Consider the following 22343-nt stretch of genomic DNA (forward strand, 5'->3'; position numbering starts at 1 on the left):
ATTTTTTCTTCCAGTTTGGTAAAGATTTTAGTCTTTGTTCTATCAAACTGATGATGTGACTGAACCAAACAGCTGAATTGGAAATTACTTTCACATTTTATAACCATAATTTCCTATTGATTATACTTGATTTTTCTGTGCAATGTTGTTAGTAACTCATCCTTATTCTAGTACCCTTCCAAATATGTTTTTTTTTTAGTTTTTTTTTTTTTGCAAGGCAATGGGGTTAAGTGGCTTGCCCAAGGCCACACAGCTAAGTAATTATTAAGTGTCTGAGACTGGATTTGAGCTCAGGTACTCCTGACTCCGGGGCTGATGCTCTATCCACTGCGCTACCTAGGCACCCCCAAATATTTTTTTTAGGTTTTTGCAAGGCAAACGGGGTTAAGTGGCTTGCTCAAGACCACACAACTAGGTAATCATTAAGTGTCTGAGACCAGATTTGAACCCAGGCACTCCTGACTCCAGGGCCAGTGCTTTATTCTCTACACCACCTAGCCACTCCCCCCCCCCAAAATATTATTTGAAGAAAGTATTCATGATATATAATCTTGAGACTTTGGTTTAATAGTAATTGCTGATATTTATTTAGCACTTTGTGGTTTTCAGAATACTTTACATGTATTTCCTTTGACTCTTTCAACAGATAAACTGAGATTTGTTTATGTTTCTTGTTCTTACTCCTGAACCATGTAATTCAAAATATATTTCACTTTCCTCCTCTATGTCCATCTCTGCACTGAGACTGACAAAAATTAAAGTATCTTGAGGATCTTATCAAGGTTTTTTTAAAGAATTTCTCTACCACCTTGTCCTCTATAATTAATGTTGGTATAAAAGACTATTCTTTTCATGATGATCTCTCATTAAAAATGAGTTTTATTGATATATTTTGATTTTTTACATCATCAGAATTTCTTCCCGTGTTCCATTTCTTTTCTCCTTCAAGCAAACCATCCTATATTAAAAATAAAATTTTTAAAGGGAAAAAAAGAAAAAGAAAAAAAAGAAAAAATTAGCAAAACTGATTAATATATCAAAAATGTCCAAATATATGTGCAATATACTGCACCTGTGGACATCCCACCTCTGCAAAGGATTTAAGTGCAAAGGAGGTATCTTCTTATTTCTATCCTTTGAGCCAAACTTGTTTTTTGTAAATTTTCAACTTTCACTTTTGATTATTTTATGTTTATTCTTTCTTTTTAATTGGATTACATTAATTCTTTTTTTCATTTCACTGTATCTTTGTTGTCACTGTGGGTGTTCTTTTCCTTCTTTTTATTTCAGTATGCAACAGTTCATATATTCTTCCCTTGTTTCTTTGTTTTAATCACATTTATCGTTTCTTACAGCACATTTACATTCATGTACTAAAATTTGTTTTGCTATTTCTCAACCATTGAACATCTACTTTATTTCCAATTCTTTGAAAATTTAGCCTATTATTATTATTATTTCTTCTTCTCCTTCTGCACCACTCCCTGGATCTTTTTCTTTTGTCACATTAGCATACAGAACATAAGTATCAATAGAGAATCATGGTTTTTTAGACAAATCTACTAAGGTTTTATGTTATAGGGTCTGCAGAGATGTTGCTGCTGTGTGATCCTGGTCAGTTCCCTTCCAGGATTGTAACCATATCAACTATATGGCACTTGTCATCCCCAGGACTTACATCAATCAGTCATAAAGTACACAGGGTCACCAACTTTTAAGCTTCCATTTTTTCCACTGAAATATACATCCCAAAGAGTGGGGATGATTTGTATATATGCTTCTTAGCTGGATCAGAGAGGTGGTAGCTTTTCACTGCTTCCAGGGGCTCTTTTCTAGTAATAATTCCAGTGTCTGGGTCCACTGTTGTCACAATACATCTGGGGCAAGCCAAAATCTTGTTCATTTCTACACTCCTAATTAGAATTTCATCCCAGGTATACTCCTCAAAAGCACTGCAACCAGTCACCACAATATTTGGTCTAAATTGTTCCATTTTAATTTTCTTCTTGTCTAGTATTAAGATCCAACAGGGAAGCTTCTGAGAGCATCATGATGGGACTGCAGTCATGATAAACCAGGTAATTCTGAATAAAGGGTTTGAAAATTTCCTTTGACTTTCTTCTCATCATGTGGGACTCAAACTGAACCAGTCGAAATGTTTTTGTTTTTTAAGAAGTTGGCAATCCACTGAACTACTTCATCTCCACAGTCTCTACCCTGAATGTCAACACCAAATATCCTGCAATTCCAAATAGCATTGGTAGAGGGTAGTTTTTTAGGTACAACGAGTTCTTTCATATCTGGATATTGAAGGTGGTCATTGTCATTGGACCAGTGTAACCCTACAAAACAAAACCCTCTTACTCCATGTTATGGAGACCAGCACCAGATGAGGCTCCTGCCTTGCAGTGACCATCTTTCTTAATCACCAGTCAAAACCTGTCCCTCAGGTGATGACTGCATAGGCCTATCTCTATGTATTCTTCCTCATTCATAATCACTCCCTTGCAGGACTTGATGGGTAGACCTGGACTCTGCCAAGGTGCTCACTCTGCTGCAGTTACCAAGGCCCCTCTGTTCCAGGCAGCAGCCCCCAGAGCCGAGGTGGTGGCCAGGTCCAACATGGCCACCCTGACCAAAATGGCCCTGGACTGCCAATCTCTGTAAGTACTAAACATGAACATATAGTATTATCAAATCCCATGAATGGTATCTCTTAAAACCAAGTGTGGCATGGCAAAGATGCAGTTTCCTGTTGTCTTCTGGTTTCATTAATATAGAGAATGCTAAGACTAATGATTTTGTCACTCTAGTTACTTGGTCACTTGTTGATTACTGGACCTTACATTTAGCGAACAACTATTAAATTAATGTTTATATATTGTCTAAAAACTGTGATTCTTAAAAACCCTTGCCTTTTTTTTTTGTTTCTCTAATACCAACACTACAGAAACAGAAGGGAACCACACTTGACTAGGATCATTTTATATTTTCTTTTATTTCATGGATTGCATGGTTCTACCTTTTCCCTCCTTTGATAAAGTTTTCATTGAATTATTTGAATGGGGCAAATGAGGGAGAGAATTCTGGAGAAACTACCTAAACATTGGTAACTGTCCCTTCCACAAATTCAGCCTTCTGCCTTTCTGACATTATTCATTTTTCTCCTGGATTTTCCTTGTAGATGGAATATTTGATAGGATTAAGATAACTGAAGCAATGAGAGTCTCCTTCATCCCTCCCATTCCTAGTCAAAGATGTCACCATTGTTTGAGGGAGGATTTTCTTGCTACATATGATTCTATAGCAAGAGGGTTTTGTTGTAGGGTTGCACTGGTCCAAAGATGCTGTTGCAGGTTGGAAGTTCTTAGAGGATAATCTTGTCTTAATACAGCTCTCAGCAGGTGTGAGCCTGTGACAAACCTTGCCCCTCAGGCTCTTGTCAGAGACAAGACTTCACCTTTCATTTAAGAATAAATAGAAATGAAAGGAGAAAACCAACTCAGCAACAATTATTGTTTATTTTAGTTTGTTTGTATGATTTATTTAAATTCTTGAAATCACTCACTGACTTAGCTATCTTTTGTCACCCAGGTGTTTTCTTACTTATACACATACCTGAGATTTTTATGCTTACTAGAGAAAAAACAGCATTGTTAAGAAACCTCCCTTTATTACCAGATTTTGAAACAGCAAAATAAAAGCAAAGGGCATAATTAAAAAAAAACAAGCACAGCAATGGTACACGGAAATACAATTAAATCTTCTAAAGCAACCCATTTAAAATAGGTTTTTAATTTCCATTTCTCTTTTCAAAAATTAATTAAAATCTTAATTTTCTATTTGTCCTAAATAGTGGTATCAGTCTCTTCCTCCAGGACTTCCATTCCAGGAGACATGTGATTCATTTGCCCCTTCAACTGGCAGATATAGATTGAACCACATTTACAAATGCAATACTGATGGGGCAGTACAAAAATGCATAGGAAAAGTTCCCTGATCTTAAGAAATTTATGGTTTCATCTAGGACAGGTTGTCCAAAATGTGGTCTGCAGTGCAATTTTATGTGGCTGACCTGTGGGTTTACTAAATGCTTTAGTAAATGAAGTTCTCACTAAAATGGCAAATCAAAATATATTATCTATTCTTTCAATAAAAACTTTTAAAAGTAAAGTTGGACAGCCCAGATCTAGGACATAATACATATAGATCTGAGAAGTTCAATTAAAATATAAAGAGGGTGCCAAATGAGTGGGAGAAACAACAGCAGATATAAGAGTTCAAAGACAAAAGAAATTATTGAGAACTGACCAGGAGAGTTTCCCTGAAGAGGGATTATTTATTTAGAGAGGAACAGGGAGGTCATTCCAATTGAGGAGCTCCCAGTAGGGAATTCGTACATTGAGAAACACTTCACCCTTCACCTTTACAGAGTAAGACCTTGGATTTTTTTTTTTAGATTTTTGCAAGGCAAATGGGGTTAAGTGGCTTGCCCAAGGCCACACAGCTAGGTAATTATTAAGTGTCTGAGATTGCATTTGAACCCAGGTACTCCTGACTCCAAGGCTGGTGCTTTATCCACTAGGACATCTAGCTGTCCCCGAGACCTTGTATTTTCAAATGGATTCATTATCACTAAGATGCTACTTCAGGAATAAAAAAATCGTGTGTTGAGGAAGGTGGCAAAGAGGATAGTGTTTGACTTGAAGTCAGGAAGACCTAAGTTACAAATCCTGCTTCAGACACTTGCTAACTCTGATCCTGGGAAATTCATTTAATGATTTTCCTCACTTTATCTATAAAATGAGCATAATGTCATCATCTGCTTTAAAGACTTGTAAGGATGAGGAATGCTTCACAAATCTAAAAGTACATATACACAGTGTATATACATGCTTATACAAAGTGACACAAAGTATCACTTTGAAGGTCTCAAGAAATTTGGAATTCTCATTAATGCAATAATCAGGGACAATTTGGGGCTGTCTGCAAAGGAGAATACCATCTGTATCCAGAGAAAGAACTGTGGAGTTTGAACAAAGATCAAGGACTATTACCTTTAATTTAGAGGGAAAAAACCTGATATCTTATTGTCTGATCTTGCTATCTCTTATACTTTATGTGTCTTCCTTAAGGATATGATTTCTCTCTCATCACATTCAATTTGGATCAATGTATCCCATGGAAACAATGTAAAGACTGGCAAATTGCCTTCTGTGGGGGGGGGGGAAGTAAGATTAGGGGAAATTATAAAACTCAAAATGAATAAAATCTTTATAATTAAAAGAAATTTGGAATTGGTTATGCAACATGGGAGACACTGGCAGAAGATTGTCCAGCATGGCATGCCTTCATCAGTGCACTATGCTTCATGAGAAGGCAGAATTGAAGTTCCTAGGAAATGTGAGATTCGTAAGTTTAGAGCACCCACACCAGGTGTTCATATAGATTATTTGTGTCCGACCTGTGGTAGAGTATCCCAAGCTCATCAGTTTGATCAGTCACAGTCAGACACACCGTGACTTATCTCTAATATGGTGATGTCATTTTAGTCTTCTCTGATAATGAAGCACACACACACACACACACACACATATAATTTGTGAAAGAGGGAGCTTCCCCCATATGAGGAGATGTCCTCATTGAATTTTGACATGTTGGAAATAAATGTGTTAACTTTCCCAGAGTTTGTCTTGATCAAGAACAAGTTACCAGACGTTTTGTCCTTAAGAAAGAGAAAGACGAAATTAGCTTAACAAGCATACTATTGATATTTCTCCAAGTTGAGAATTGTGCTGACCTGTGTGGCAGGGTTCAGCTAGAGAGTTAGACTGCCTTAGATGGAGGACTACTGGGTTGTCCAATCAAAGAGGAAACGGCCCCCAGGGTAGGATGGGGGGCAGGGGAAGGTGGAGGGCAAAACAAATTATATTGAAGGGCTCTTGATGAGATGAAGAAGGCAAATCTTTCTTCTTTTTCAATTAAGGGAGCAGCACCTTTTTCAAGTGCAAAGTTGACTTGATTAAAGAAGTCTTTCCTTTGTAACTAATCAAGTTTGCCCAAACCCAAACTCTATTCATAAAGACCCAGAAATATAATTATTTAGAAGAGCAAAATTCCCTATTACAACACACAAATATCTATCTCTAAAATTCTATTCTCTCTCTCTCTCTCTCTCTCTCTCTCTCTCTCTCTCTCTCTCTCCCCCTCCGTTTCTGTCTGTCTGTTTCTCTCTCTCTCTGTCTATTTATATACCCTTCAAATTTGGCCTAGTAGAACCTGTTCTTTATTCAATTAATCACTCAGCAAGCATTTAAAAACTGCTTATTATGTGCCAAGTGGGATTCAAAGACAGATGGTACCCTCAAAGAGTTTTGCATTCAATGGGTTCATGAACAGTCAGACAGGACTGAAACAACTGAACAACAGTGAAACACATTTATCAAAATATTTTTTAAAAAAGTTCATTGATCTCAGGTACCAAAAGTTTGGGGCAGCTAAGTGCTGCGGTGTATAGAGTACTGGACCGGAGTCGGAAAGAGCTAAGTTCAGATTTGACATCTGAAACTAGATGTGTGAAAATCACTTAACTCTGTTTACCACAATTTACTCATTGATAAAATGATTTGGAGAAAATTCCCAACAACAAAATTTCAAGTTGGATACATCTGAAACACCTAAACAATGGCAACAAATATATCCCTATATAACAAATACCATATGCAACAACAAAGGAGGCAGGTTAGTGACTTATTAAAAATTATCTTATCTTGACCACTTATTATGCATGTACCCTTTCAAGATGGTGCAGTTGGATTGATTTCAGGCCATACAGCTAAAGCATTCATATAAAGCTAAATATAGATGTCCTTTTTCTCCACTAATAAGAGAATATGTGAATCTCAATAATAAATAGTATAGATTGTATTCTCTGAATTTGGGCTTTATCTTTGTGTTTTTTTTCTTCTCCTAAACATTATTTCTTTTTTTTTTTAGTGATAATGATGATGATGATGATGATAGCTAACATTTGACTACATGCTTTTCAAATATCCTATTTGATTCTCTCAACAACTCTAGAAGGTAGGTGCTATTATTATACTCATTTTATAGCTGAGGAAACTGAGATAAGTGACTTGCCCAGGGTCACTCAGCTAGTGAGTGTTTGAGGTCAGATTTGAACAAGGTCTTCCTTTCTCCAGGCCTATCACCCTTTCTCTTACATCATCTAGTAGCCTCAATTTCAATTACTTTAGGAAACTTTCTCTTCAAATCTGTTATACATTTATCAATCACTAAGTGACACTATTTCGTACATATTTCATTTAGATTTTATAGAGACAATAAAAATTTGAGAATTAAATTTGAGTTTTGAAAATTTTATATAATTACTCATAGCTATTTCAAATTTTTTAAACAAGTTGAAGTCTTTTTTTTGGAAGCCAGATTATATTTTATTTACTAAAGGAAATGCTGTTGAGCAACATAACAGGAATATTCCTCTTCCTGATTTCAAATCTGACCTCAGACACTTACTAGCTATGTGAGCCTAGACAAATCACTTTAATCTGTTTGCCTTAGTTTTCTCCTGGAAAATGATTTGTAGAAGGAAATGACAAACCTCTCTAGTATCTTTGTTAAGAAAATTTCAAATGTAATCATGAATAACTGGACATGCCTGAACAATAACAAAATTTTCACAAAATGTTGTTTAATTTTGACTTTATACACTGTATTCAAAAGTAGCAAAAAATTGTGATAGAACAATTCATCAGTCTTGATCGACTGATAGTGATAGAAGCAGTTCACATACTTATGATCAGATATGTGTAAATTAGAATTTTATTTCATTTATCTAGTATACTAGTATACTAGTATACTAGTATACTAGTATACTATACAATCTAGTATACTAGATTGAATTTGTGTGTCATTTATTGTTAGTTGGAGCGAATACACTTAGTTTCAGTTTTGTGGATTTTGATTTGAACCCTATTGTCAACAAAGAAGTGAATATATTAATGATAGAATTTTATTCATAAATATTCAATTACTTTGATCATTGATTTGGGTCTCTCTGAGAATTTCTTACATATTTCTTTTGAGAAAATTTTAGCATAGATTATTATTTTAAAGATTTTACAGAAAGCAAGTATTGGTGAAAAGATGCTTAAGTTTACTTGGTTGTTTTTCCCCATTATTTCATACTTTTTTTCCCATTTCATTTGCACATTTTTCCTTCTTTCAGCTATATAGGGTATTGATCCATGAATGCATTCAATGTTCCTAGACATGTCAAGTATAACCTCTCTTTCAAATTTTACATTCTTTTTTGTTGTATCCTAAATCATACTGGATACTGAAGTTTGCTGAGTTTGACTGTATTGTGCCTATTTGGTGGTGGTGGTGGGAGTTCCACTTCCATCACTGATAGGGTTAGATTACTAGAGTTACACTTTGAACATCACATCTTGGGTAAATATCCTGTCTCCTTCTAGCAGGAGATAGTCCTTTTCTTTGGGATCAAGCTGCTCTGAGGATCTATACCTCTTAACCAGAGACTATGAACCCCCCACAAATAGGCTCTTCTTTGTCAGTCAGGAAATGATCATCTCAAAGCAAGGGCATTTATTGAACAATAGTAAAAAACATTTCTCCTATAAACTTGGGGGGGGTGTTAAATCTCCCACAATTATGCATTAATGGGAAGAATGATCTTCTTAGTAGAGAGTTGTACATGTTAGAAACAAAAATGGCCTGGGAAACTTATCCCCAAAGCAATGCACAACCTTTCCCTTCTTGAGGTATTCTTATGTAGCTGGTGTAGTTTTCATCTAATAAGGGGGATATTGATCAGGAAACTTCTGGTCAATTGATTTTTCCCTAACCCAGTTGATGACATTAAAGAAAGTTGGGAATAGGAACAGAGGCAGAAAGGAAGAATGTCTTAAAGGAAGTCCAAGAACTTCCTAGCTATGGTGCACTCAACCAAACTCCCTGTACCTGTTTCCCTCCATAATTAATCCCCAGCACCCAGAACTGGTTCTTTTCTCACCTGCCAGAGCTCATATTTCTCAGAGCCAGTTCAAGACTTGACGACCCTGTGGGGAGTCTGTTTTGCTTTATAAATGGCACCTGGTGGTAGGGCCCTCTCTTGGCCAGCCAGTAGATAGATGATTTCCAATTCATCAGTCTTCTCTGAAGACTTTCTTTATAACTCTTTAAAGAGGAACAGAGGATAGACTTCCTTTAAGACTCATCTATCTTTTTTTAGAAAGATTTTATTTATTTTTGAGTTTTACAATTTTTCCCCCATTCTTGCTTCCCTCCCCCACCCCCACAGAAAGCATTCTATTAGTCTTTACATTGGTTTCATGTTGTGCATTGATCTCAGTTGAATGTGATGACAGAGAAATCATATCCTTAAGGAAGAAAAATAAAGTATGAGATAGTAAAATTACATAATAATATAATGGTTTTTTCCTAATTTTTGTCTTTGGTCTTTGTTCAAAGTCCATAATTCTTTCTCTGGATACAGCTGGTATTCTCCATTGCACATAGCCCAAAATTGTCTCTGGGATGAGCAAGTCCATCAAGGTTGATCATCACCCCCATGTTGCTGTTAGGGTTACAATGTTTTTCTGGTTCTGCTCATCTCACTCAGCATCAGTTCATGCAAATCCTTCCATGCTTCCCTGAATTCCCATCCCTCCTGGTTTCTAATAGAACAATAGTGTTCCATGACATACATATGTCACAATTTGTTAAGCCATTCTCCAATTGAAGGGACATTCTCTTAATTTCCATTTTTTTGCCACCACAAACAGGGCTGCTATTAATATTTTTGTACAAGTGAAGTTTTTACCCTTTTTCATAATCTCTTCAGGGTATAGACCCAGTAGTGGTTTTGCTGGGTCAAAGGGTACACACATTTTTGTTGCCCTTTGGGCATAACCCCAGATTGCTCTTCAGAAAGGTTGAATGAGTTCACAGTTCCACCAACAATGTATTAGTGTCCCAGACTTCCCGCATTCCTTCCAACACTGATCATTGTCCTTTCTGGTCATATTGGCCAGTCTGAGAGGTGTGAGGTGGTATCTCAGAGAAGCTTTAATTTGCATTTCTCTAATAAGTAATGATTTGGAGTAATTTTTCATATGACTATGGATTGCTTTGATTTTCTCAGCTGTAAATTGCCTTTGCATATCCTTTGATATTTGTCAATTGGGGAATGGCTTGTTTTTTTGAAAATTTGACTAAGTTCTCTGTATATTTTAGAAATGAGTCCTTTGTCAGAAATACTAATTGCAAAAATTTTTCCAAATTTACTACATGTCTTTTGATCTTGGTTATAGTGGTCTTGTCTGTGCAGAAGCTTTTTAATTTAATGTAACCAAAATTATCTAGTTTGTTTTTAATGATGTTCTCTATCTCTTCCCTGGTCATAAACTGTTTCCCTTTCCATAGATCTGACAGGTAAACTACTCCTTGATCTTCTAGTTTGCTTAGAATATTGTTTTTTATGTCTAAATCCTGTATCCATTTGGATCTTATCTTGGTATAGGGTGTGAGGTGTTGAAGATTCATCTATCTTTTTGTATTTTTATCTGCCCTTACTTTCTTTTCTTTTCTTTTTAATAGCCCTTAGGACATAGTTTCAAATTGCTCAATAGAATGGTTGAATTAATTCACAACTCCACCAACAGTTCATTAATATCTCATTTTCCCTATATCTCCTCCATTTGTCATTTTCCTTTTCTGTCCTATTAACTAGTCTATTTGATATAAGATAGTACCTCAGAATTGTTTTTATTTCTCCAATCAATAGTGAGTTAGCACCATTTTTAATAAGGCTATAGATAATATTGGTAACCTCATCTGAAAACTGTTCATATTCTTTGATCATTCATCAATTTTCCTTCCTTTTTAAATTTTTTTCAACTGGGTTGGGGGAAAATCAATTGATTAGGGGTTTCCTGATAAACTCCCTCCTCCCCTCAAACCACTTACTGCCTCCGTGATTGTGACCAAGAAACTTTATCTTTTTGATTCTTTCTCTGTAAAATATGATAGTAGATCCTGCCAGATCTAGTCCTATCCTAGGTCACAGCCTCAGTTGGCTTCAGTTTTCTTATTTATAAAGTGAGGGGTTGAACTAAGCATCCTCTAAGCTTTCATTTGGCTCTGTAATTCTATGTTAGTACCTTGCTCATAGTTGTTATTGTTGTTATGTTATGATCCATTCTTCATGACTCCATTTTGGAGTCTTCTTGGTAAAGATATTGAGCGATTTGACATTTTCTTCTTCAACTCATTTTACAGTGGAGGAAACTGAGGCACATAGTGTTAAGTGGCTAGCCCAGGGTCTAGTCCACAGTTAGTAAGTGTCTGAAGCTAGATTTGAACTCAGGAAGTTGAGTCTTCCAGACTCCAGACACAGTGCTACATAGCTGTCCTTTGCACATAGTAGCTATTCAGTAAGTACTTGCTGAATGAATTTGAAAATTCTATTCAATCAACCAGAAATAATATGCCAGGTGAAACATTCATCATGACTTTTGTTTGTGCCTGTATTGTGATGTGGATATAAAGTTTCTGTGATGCCAGGAGAGACTATTGCTCTTTCTGGGCCTCTGTGAAAGTATGGTGTAACACTCTCTCTCTCTAGGGCTGTAACTCCTTTTCCTGAAATCTGGTTTTACAGAGATTTGTATTTTAGTTGCAGTGTTGCATGATATGTTGGGGGTTATACATTATGGTGGGAGTAGAGGAAGAATCATGAAGACTGATTAGATATTTTCCAAATGAAACTGCTCATTATGTATATTCCTCACTCTCTGAGAGTACTTTTAACTTAATCAAGAAAGGATAGTATTATAGAGTAAGGGTTTCCTGCCTGTTTTGATAAATTGCTATAATAGCAGATTTGGTTTCCTTGAAGGGGAGTTTTAAATTCTGTCAATCTACAAGGGGAAAAAAATACATCTACTTGCATTGACAAAATATGTTCAATAATATTAAGTATAGACATGTGTGTATGTGTACACATTTACATATGTAAATGTCTGGTTCTTTTTTAATCATAGTTTTCCCAGCACTGTGGCAGATAGAAACAACTAAGAACAACTGAGTAGTCAAATGTGATTTTCTTATTAATGAAATCATAGGTCTGGACCCCAATTTCCTCTCCTATGAAAATATTATTTGCATTATAGCAGAGCTGCTAATTGAGGGGAAGGTTTTTAAGATCAAATATAGAAAATTTTATTAAAACTAGATGCCATCAAAATCTTTTTTTTTTTCCTTCTCAAGTCTCCTATGTGTTTCTCCGCATAGTCCCCCTCAGTTGAGGGCCTCACCTCATCCTTTATTGGGAAAATAGAGGCCATTTTTATGAGCTACTCTTCTTTCTTCATCTTTTATCTTTTACATTATCCTCTACATGCTTTTTCTTTACTCCAATCTTTAATGAAGAGGTGGTCCTTTTCTCACCAAGACCAAATTCTTTCTCTACATGTCCTCTATCACATGCCCTTCTTTTTCCTCCTATAGACTGCCTCTGTCATCCTTCCTGCTCTACCTCCCCATGCCATCTTTAATCCCTCCTCTACCGACTCCTTCCCTGATGCTCAAAAACAGATCTTACTTTACTCTCTGAAATCTCTTGTTTTAAATATTTCCTTATTTGTCCCCACTATTTTTTGAATTCTGTCATTCTTGGATTCTCTTTTCAAAGTCCTGGGAAAAATTAGTCAATACTAGCACTTCCACTTTTTTCTCATTCATTTACTTTTCAAAGTTTTGCAGTCTAGTTTCCAGCCTCACCATTCAACTGAAACTCCTCTTTCTAAATGGACTTCTTAGTAGTAAAATCATTTCTCAAACTCTCTGCAGCCTTTGGACTTGTTGACTTCCCTTTCATTTAGCTCGGTTTGTTGACATTGCTCTCTTTTACTTCCTTGCCTGCATCTCTGAACACTCTCATTTTCCTTTGCTATTATATCATCCTTCATCTTGAGGATGATGACAATGATAATTTGAGAAAGTAAATGTACTTTAAAATTCTGTATTGGACTCTTCTTTATATTCTTTCTCTCTTAGTGACTTCATCAGTTCCCATGAGTTTAATCATCATCTCTGCAAGTGATCTCATTCTAACATAGGTTATTTCCATAGCTTCTTAATTAGTCTCATTGACTCAAATATCCTCCCTCTCCAATCCTAAAACAATATACCCAAAGCACAGGTCTGATCCTGTCATTCTTCCACTCCAGAAGTCTTGGTCGCTTCTTATTATCTTTAGGATAACATATAAATTCATTTATTTGTCATTTCAAACACTTCAGAGAATGACTTCAACCGATCTTTCTACGTTTATTATATATTTATTACTTCTTTTCCTGTCTAGGCTCAGCAAAGATGGATTTGATCTTCTTCATGTATCTTCTATCTCTCATCTTGATGTCTTTCCACACACTGTCTTTATCTCTACATCTCAGAATCTCTGACTTTTTAAAAAAGTTCAAACCAAGGGACAGCTAGGTGGCACAGTGGATACAGGGGACCTGAGTTCAAATTGGATCTCACACACTTAGTAATTGTCTAGCTGTGGGACCTTGGGCAAGTCACCTAACTCCATTGCCTTCTAAAAACAAACAAACAAAAAACAAATTCAAACCAAGTGGCACTTCCTATGTAAGGTTTTTCTTGATCTCCTTCCTATTCCACAAAAAGTATCCTGTGTCTTTCTACCAAAGTAACATTTATTTGGAATTTCTCCATAGATATATGCTTCCCCTTTTAGAATGTAAGTGCTTTGAGGGCAAGAACTAATTTGATTTCTTAAAAATCCCTAATGTCTAGCACATGGTTCTTATTAAATGCTTATTTATTTATAAATTAATTGAGATTTTAATAGATAGGTCATTAGTCTCTTGATTGGAAAATTGGAATGTTTGCTTGGTATAGTCTAACAGACTTTTTTGTGAAAGTAATGGGAATGAAGTGACTCAAATTCCATTTCTTGTACAGTTAATATATCATCAAATGATCCTACATGGGGCAGATTTCTATTCCCTAGTTTTCTCATCTTTAAAATGGGAATAAAAACAGATATCTACGTTTCTAGTGATGATATCTAGGAAATATTGTGTGATTAAGTTCAGTCATCTAAATCCAAAAGAAGTGGAATGAGGTAATTTATATTCTTATGTTTCATTCTCTTTTCTCTAGTCTTGAGAGTGGTTATAGCTTAGTTCTTAAGAGTTAGGGATGGGGGTTCTGCCCTTGTTTTGCCGCAAGCTATGGTTATCACTAAACCTCCCTAAGGGAAACCGTGGATTCTGTGAACACCATAGGAATCTGTAGCAGGCACTTCTCATAGAAGGAGCAGATATGGTTTCTAGTCCTAAGCTCTCTTTGAGCTTGGGGTAGTTCAGTTTGACTGGTGTCAAATGAATGAAATAAATCATTTGAAATAAAGTTTGAAAGGATTTTAAAACTGGAAGGGACCTTGGACCTCATCTAATTGGAGCAAGATGAGATTCCATTTTTGTTTGTTTGGGTCTAATGAGCCTTGGTGTAGAGACTTCTTTCCTTGATAAGATTGGGTAACTCTCTAAGGATTTTTTAACATTAGAGGGTGGGGGTGGGGTGGGGAGGGGTCACTGAGCACTTCAGTAACTTGCTGATGGTTTTATAGTTAGTAAGAAGAGGAAGAAGTGCTTGAAGCCAGGACTTCTCCCCTTCAAGGACATCCTGCTAACTAATAGTGCCTTCCTGGAATGTGACAAATACTCAGAGATCAGAGAGAATGGAAACCCTCCCTAAAGAATGATTGAATTGAGATATGGTAATTTTTACTTTATTTTCCTTCAGAATTTGATAAAAATAATGATTTGTCTCAAAAGCATTTTTAGTAATAAAAATCCAAATGGCAGCAGTTAATTAAGAATGTTAATTGCTTTGAACTACATTGTGGAAATAAATAGGTTTTCATTTGTTTTGCTTTTAAGTTTCCCTAAAGCTTATTAATTATTCATTCTTTCTTTTGGTTGCCATTTATATGTATTATTTCAAATATCATTTTAGTGGATCATTCACTTTTTGGGGAAGGAGAAAATCTTCCTCCTCTTTCTGGATTCTTTAAGTTTATGATGTTTATCCTTCATTCTTTTTTTTTTTGGGGGGGATAAATATGCAGAACAAAGCCTACTAGATTTTATTTCTCTTGCTCCTGACAATTTAGTTCTGAAAATTAGTAATTGGCTGTAGTGAACTGTACTCTGAGAAGTTATTTAAACCAACTTTGGGACATTACAGAATACATCTTGCTGCATTAGAAAGATTAAAGTTTTATTACAAATATTTATAGAAACAATCACCAACTCCCCAGAAATATTATCCTCAGTAGAAATGTAAATGTTTATCCTTTATTCTTGAAGAAGATCATGACATTAGGGAAGTGAAGCTATGACAAGCATGTGAATAGGAATTGAGTGAGGGGTGCTGTGCTAAGTCACCAGCCTCACTTTCTCCTCCAGAGCCATCTGGGTCCAGTGGCCAGATAGGAATCAAGATGACTGAAGATGGCCCTGGATGTGAGGCAATCCGGGTTAAATGACTTGCCTAAGATCACATAGCTAGTAAGTGTCTGAGGATGGATTTGAACTCCTGCCCTCCTGACTCCAAGGCCAGTGCTCTATCTACTGCACAGGAAACATACTTTCCTGATTCTCCAGGTGGTAATGTCTAGCCATCCCTAGGGGCTAATGCATAGTATTCTGTTGTATACCTCTACTGTATTTATCATGTCCCAAATATAATACTTGTCTATGTATTGCTAAATCCTTCTATGAGACAATAAGGACCAAGAATACAGGGCTTTAACTAAATTTAACATAGCTCCTATATCTTTACACAGTAATGGCTTAAGAGATGTTTAAGTTCAATTATATTATCCTCTATGGCTGGAGGTCAGGAAATTGTACTTTGAAGCTTCATTTCTTCCCATGTGGTCTAGTAGTTCAACATATATTTCTTCCTTTATCCCAACTAGCATGCATTTTTGACCTAATTCTAGAAGAAATTATCAAGAAGGTAAAATTTGCCATCAGTGATACTATTTACTTATTTGGATGCCTCCAACAGAGGCAGTTAACTGGTACAGAGAATAGAATGATAGATCTAGAGTTCAGGTCAGGTAGGCCTGAATTCAAATCCAACCCACTAGATGTGTGACCCTGAAAAATTCACTTAACCTTTGTCTGCCTCACTTTCCACAATTGTATAATGAGGATAAAAATAGAGCTTACCTTACAGGACTGTTGTGAGAATCAAATGAAATAGTATTTGCAAAATGCTTATAGCACAGTGCCTGTAGCTTTCCCCAAACACATGGAGTTTTCAGTCCTTTAGGTTCCATCTTGGTCTTCTATTACATCTTTGTATTTGGTTCTTCTTTCACCTTCCATGATTAATAAAAATATACCTAGACTTACCTGCTTGAAGCCATAGAGAATAGAATGCCTCTGACCACTATTTATAGCCCCTATGTAGAATGTTAGCAGGTGAAGAGTTGATGGCTGTCTGCCACATCTGAGCAGAAGATGTCAAGACAGGACAAGGAAACATAAAGGTAGAGAAGACATATGCTGAAAAAAAGGAAATCATTGATTCATTTATACAACTTCCCAGGAAAGAAAGATAATACATATGTTAATTGAGACCTCCTAGGCAATGAATGAGTCATCAATGATGGGAAGGGACAAGGTGGAAGTGGGCTTTAAAAAGTTGGATTAATACTGAGAAGGGATCTCTCTCTACTGTATTTTTCTCTGGGTTTGGTTGAGTTGAAAAGTTCCTCTCAGATTAGAGGAATGAAAGGAGTGACTGGGAAGGAGTAGCCATGGCCAAAGAGAAGAGGGGAGTGAATTGGCAATCCTGCTCGTCAGCCCAGTAGATGTGTGTGTGTCTCTGTGTGTGTGTGTGTGTGTGTGTGTGTGTGTGTGTGTGTGTGTTTGTGTGTGTGTGTGCTTATACTTAGTTGTCAAGTCTGTAAGACACACTTTTGTACATTTATAAATACACAGAATTATAGAATTTTAGAGATGGAAAGCATTTAGTCCAATCATTTTATTTAATTATGCTATATATTTTTTGTTAGGGCATCTGTGTGTTTTTGCTTAAAATTAGAATTAGAGAGGAAGAATTTTCTGTAAGCACTCTGAATTAATTTAGTTCAAGCTGTTTTCTCTTTGCACTCCCAAGTTACTTAAAGTGCTTGAATGTTTTACTACCACCTTTTCACAGAGTCCCACTGGCACACTCCATAGCCATCACCCCAGGAAAGGTTTCAAGCTATTTGAGGCAATTCTGAAAATTCAGCAAATCAGAAAATGATAGCTGATTTCATAGTTTTCACAAGTACATTTTATATAGAGAGATGGAAAGCTACTTGAACAGCTCATTAATGCTGATTTGAGGATTCTGTTAAGTGACCAGGCTAATGGAAAGACATATCAGATGGGTTGTCTTACAAAAATTAATGTGGATTTCAGTGGGTTTTCTGAAGATACCTTTGTATACTACTGAAGGGAAGCATGGGGTTCACAAGTGGGAAGAGATATTTCAGTTTGGGATGCTCCTTTCTCAACTACTGACTTCTCTGTTTTCCTTTACGTTCTATCAAAATCCTATTTTTTAATAGGAAGTCTTTCTCAAACCCTCTTAATCCTAGTGCCTTTATCCTATTATTTATTATTTGTATTGCTTATAGCTTGCTTTATATATATTCATTTGCCTGTTGTCTCCCCCATTAAATTTGAACGCTTCTTGTAAATTGTAAGCTCCTTGAGGGCAAGGATTGTCTTTTGCCTCTTGTATCTTCAGAGTTTAGCACAATCATAATTAATTAATTTTTAATTACAATATTAATTAATGACAAATTAATTATTTGTATATGCAATTTTTATAGACAATTAATACAAATTAATTAATTTTAATTGCAATAAACATTAATTAATGTTTATTGATTGATCATCAAGTAGTTGTGTTGCCTATCACTTGGGGATCTTAAAGAATAGATGACCATTCATGAAGAATGTGATAAAGGGGATTCAAATTCCGATAGTATTCCCAAATTGGAAATTAAGGGCATGCCCATTTCTTGGGGAAATAGTTGAACAAATATGAATGTGATTACTGCACCATAAGAAAGGGTGAAATGGACAGTGTCAGAAAAAAACTGGGAAGACTTTTATGGATTAATGCAGAGTGAAGAGAGCAGAACAGGAACACATTTATACAATGATAGTGGCATTACAAAGAAAAATAATTTTAAAAGATTTTGGAATTCTGATCAATGCAAAGATAAACTACAATGCCAGAGAAGTGAAAGTGAAATTTGCTACCATTTTCTACCAGGGACATATTAGGATCAAAGTACAGAATGAGACACCTACTTTTCTATGTGACCAGTGTAAGAATTTGTTGCACCATACACATTTATTTTGATTTTTTAAAAAATTATACAATTGGAAGAGAGGGGAAGTAGGAGGGTCAAATAAGTATGTGGAAATAAGCAAATAAAATGCTGTCTAATGCCAAAAAAAAAATTGGTCTATATGTCCACCAAAATTCTTTACTTGAGAGTTGGGATTGTTAGGGACAAATAGGTGGTGCAGCCAATAGAGTACCAGCCCTGGAGTCAGTAGGACCTTGGGCAAATCATTTGAGAGAGTTGAGATTGTTTCATTCTTTTTTTTTCTCAGGGCCTAGCAGTGTTTGCCACATGCTAGGTGTGCTTAATCAATGTTGGTGGATTAAAAAAAAAATGGAAGCATGATCAGCTTAGCTATATTTTTTCAGGGAGGGAGAATAAATTGGTGTTTCATTCCTCAACTGTCTGTATACCTGACTCTGGATTTTACCACTTCAACTCAGCTTACCTTTTTATCCAAATAACTCTCCTCAGCCCCTAGGGTTTTCTCACCATGGAACATCCCACTGATGCAGAGAACCATGGGCATGAAGAATATTGAAATCAACTGGAAACAAATTTTGTAAATCTTTTCTTTACATTGTTAAAAAATCCTCACTCTTCCTTTATCACTGTTAAAACACTCAGTCTTTACCAACCTTGGCCACATTCTCCTCGGTAAGGGGCAGCTAAGGTTGCGAAGGTGCTTACTTCTGAGAGGTCACTCACACTGGAATCCAAGACCCTTCAACCCCTCCCCCAAAGGCAAACTCTCCTATGTGGGAACTGGGCAACTCCCAAATCACCACCTCTTCCCACGGACCCTGAGGGAGAATTTAAGGAGAACTCGGGCTCTCTCTTTTTTCCTAACAGCAATCCACATGGCTTTTCTCTTCTTACCTTCTCTTTTAGTTTCTTTTGTGTTGTAACTTCTTTTAATAAATCTCTATTTTCTTTTTACACCGGCATTCCTGGGTCAAAGAGTGATTCTTCACAGGCGGAAAACTGAACACCAGACAGCACCACCACCATACTGGTTCCCTCCTCCCACTACAGAGTTCCTTAGGTTGAGAAACTCCATTGTGAGGACTGATTGTTTCCCCTCCAGATGTGCTTCTGACCTTCCAGTATTGTTACCATAGATAATACCTATCTCCCCACCCCCCTTCTTTCACTCCAACAACTCTGATTCATATGTTTTATTTCTCCATTAAAAAAGTAAACTTTGTGAGGTTAGGAACTGCCTTTCCTCTTTATATTTCTAACACTTAATACAGTATCCAGGACCTAGAAAACACTTAATAAATAGGTTGCCTGTCTGTTCCATGGAGGCTGCTATAGCTATTCTAAAGGGAGGAGGGGGATCATTGAACTAAACAATTAAAACATATCATGGTGCCTGAAAATAATTGAGTTGGTCTTGGTGATCTTTGGTTCTCATCTGCTTCTAGGATCTTACATATTTTTGTGGCACTGTTCCCACTCTTGATTTATGTTTCAGGTTTTGGTTTTGGGCTTGTCTTGGCACAATTAGGGAAACAGTTGTCCAGAACTTCTTTTAAATTTTATCTGCTTCCTGACAAACTGTTTTCTATCATCAGACTTCCTCCAATATTGATATTTATTCTTTGCTATTGATTCAGTCTGGGTTCCATTCTGAAATCCTGCATCCACTGAAAGCTTTTTCTCTCTACTCCAGATGCATGCATCTAATGCTTCAGTGCTTTGGGTTAGGAAATTGTTTTGTCTGGGGATGCTGAAAGCTTTTCTATTTGCAGATTGAAACTAGGTTGCCAAGGAAAGAAGGGAGAGACATAGTGGTTCAGTGCATGAGGTGTTGAGATTGGAGTCCAGACATGGGGGTTTTAATCCTAGTGGGTTTTTTTCTTTTTGGACTGGCTTTGTAGTAGAGAGCTCATCGTTTGTTGGGGCAAAAGGTCTGGGTTAAAAACTTACCTCTGATGCTATTACTAAAATGACCTTAAACTTTACTATTTTCAGCTTCCTCATCTTAAAAGAGGAGATGGTCCTGGGAAGGCTTAGGTATTCCTTTCAAGATACAGATCTATGATCCTTTAAACATTTACTCCCTTACTTATCTGCAAAATTATTTATCTCCCCTCAATTTCTTTCATGAAAGTTTTTGTGAATTGTGCCTTAGTGTAAGAGGCAGCAGTGACCTAATAGATAGAATTCTAGGTTCAAAGTAGGCATGACCCGGGGTTCTACTGTTATCAGATGTTACTAGCTGAGCAGCCTTTCAACTTGAATTTGCTCCTTTGTTCAAAAGGTGTAGGGACAGTGAGGTGGCGTAGTAGACAGGGTGCTGGGTTCATAGTCAGGGAGACTTATCTTCTGAGTCCAAAGAGGACTTCAGATATTTGCTGTGTGACCCTGAGCAATTCATTTAATCCTGTTTGCCTCTGCCTCAAATGGCATCATGAAGAGTTGGACATGACTGAAAAATAACAACAAAAATGGGGATAATGATGTCTGTCATATTTAAGTTACCCAGTTGTTATCAGTACCTGAGACACTTGCCCTTGGAAAAATGACCATACTCTGGTCACTTTGGAGGACACAAAAACTCTGTGTATAGGGCCCAGATCGAGGGCAGTAGGTGGTGCAGTAGTTAGAGCACTGGCCTTGGAGTCAAGGCGGACAAGAGTTTGAATTTGACCTCAGACACAACACTAACTAGCTGTATGACCTTGGGCAAGTCACTTAACCCTGACTGCCCAGTATGCGGGGTCATTTCCAGTCACCCTGATTCACATCTGGCCACTGGATCCAGATGGTTCTGGAGGAGAAAGTGAGGCTAGTCACTTAGTATAGCACCCCTCACTCAAATCCAATTCAACTGCTTGTCATGACATCACCTCCCTGACGTATGGGTCTTCTTCGAAAATGAAGGACAAACACTATAGGGCCCAGACCTATCTGCATTTGAATGACCACTGTTATATGGGGATCAAATACACTAAGCTGAGTAGAGCATTTTATAAACCTTGTATCACAAATTCCTGCAGTCGTGTAGCTGTGTTCAATTTTCTGCTGTGAAGAATCACTCTTTGACCCTGAAAAGCAGGTGTAAAAAGAAAATAGAGATTTATTAAAAGAAGTTACAACACAAAAGAAAGTTATAGGAAAGTTAAGTAGAGATTAAGGAAAAACCACATGTATTGCTAATTAATCTTGGCAGGCCAGCTGCCAGCCTTAGCAGAAGGCTGGAAAGGAAGAGGGGCCTAGTCCCTCCCAAAATCTCCCCCTCAAGGTCCACAGAAAGAGGTGGTGACCTGGGAGTGACCCACATTGGAGAGTTTGCCTTTTGGGAGGGTCGAAGGATCTCAGATTCCAGTTATGGGTGGTCTCAGATGTTTCCAGCACCTGTGCAACCTAGCTGCCCCTTACCAAAAGAGACCATGACTTAGGTTAAAGAAGGTCAGGACAGAATATTTTAACACAGGGATAATGGAAGAAGGGAGATTTTTTTTAAACAGTGTAAACAAAAGATTTACAAAATTTGTTTCCAATTGATTTCAATATTTCCCATGCCCATGGTTCTCTGCATCAGTAGGAGATCAGGAAGTTACATGGAATTTTACCTATCTTCCTGGAATTTTATAGTTGAATAGATTTAAAAAGTGAGGAGGACTTCAAATTGAATCAAGACTTTAGCTTTTATTTATGTATTTTTTAGTATTTTATTTTTCCTTAATAAAAATAATTTGTAACATTCATTTTTAAAAGTTTGAGTTCCAAACTCCTTTCCTTCCCTCCTGATCCTCCCCCTCACTGAGAAGGCAAACAATTTAATGTATGCTATACAGATATAGTCGTGCAAAATATTTCTATAATAATCTAT

General features: G+C 36.6%; 1 pseudogene; it reads right to left on the reverse strand.

The window, feature by feature from the left end:
* Positions 1–1679: 1679 nt before the first annotated feature.
* On the reverse strand, positions 1680–19510 carry LOC141499004 (mitochondrial amidoxime reducing component 2-like; annotated as a pseudogene).
* Positions 19511–22343: the final 2833 nt, after the last annotated feature.

This window comes from Macrotis lagotis, chromosome X, assembly GCF_037893015.1.
Source record: "Macrotis lagotis isolate mMagLag1 chromosome X, bilby.v1.9.chrom.fasta, whole genome shotgun sequence".
Lineage (NCBI taxonomy): Eukaryota > Metazoa > Chordata > Mammalia > Peramelemorphia > Peramelidae > Macrotis > Macrotis lagotis.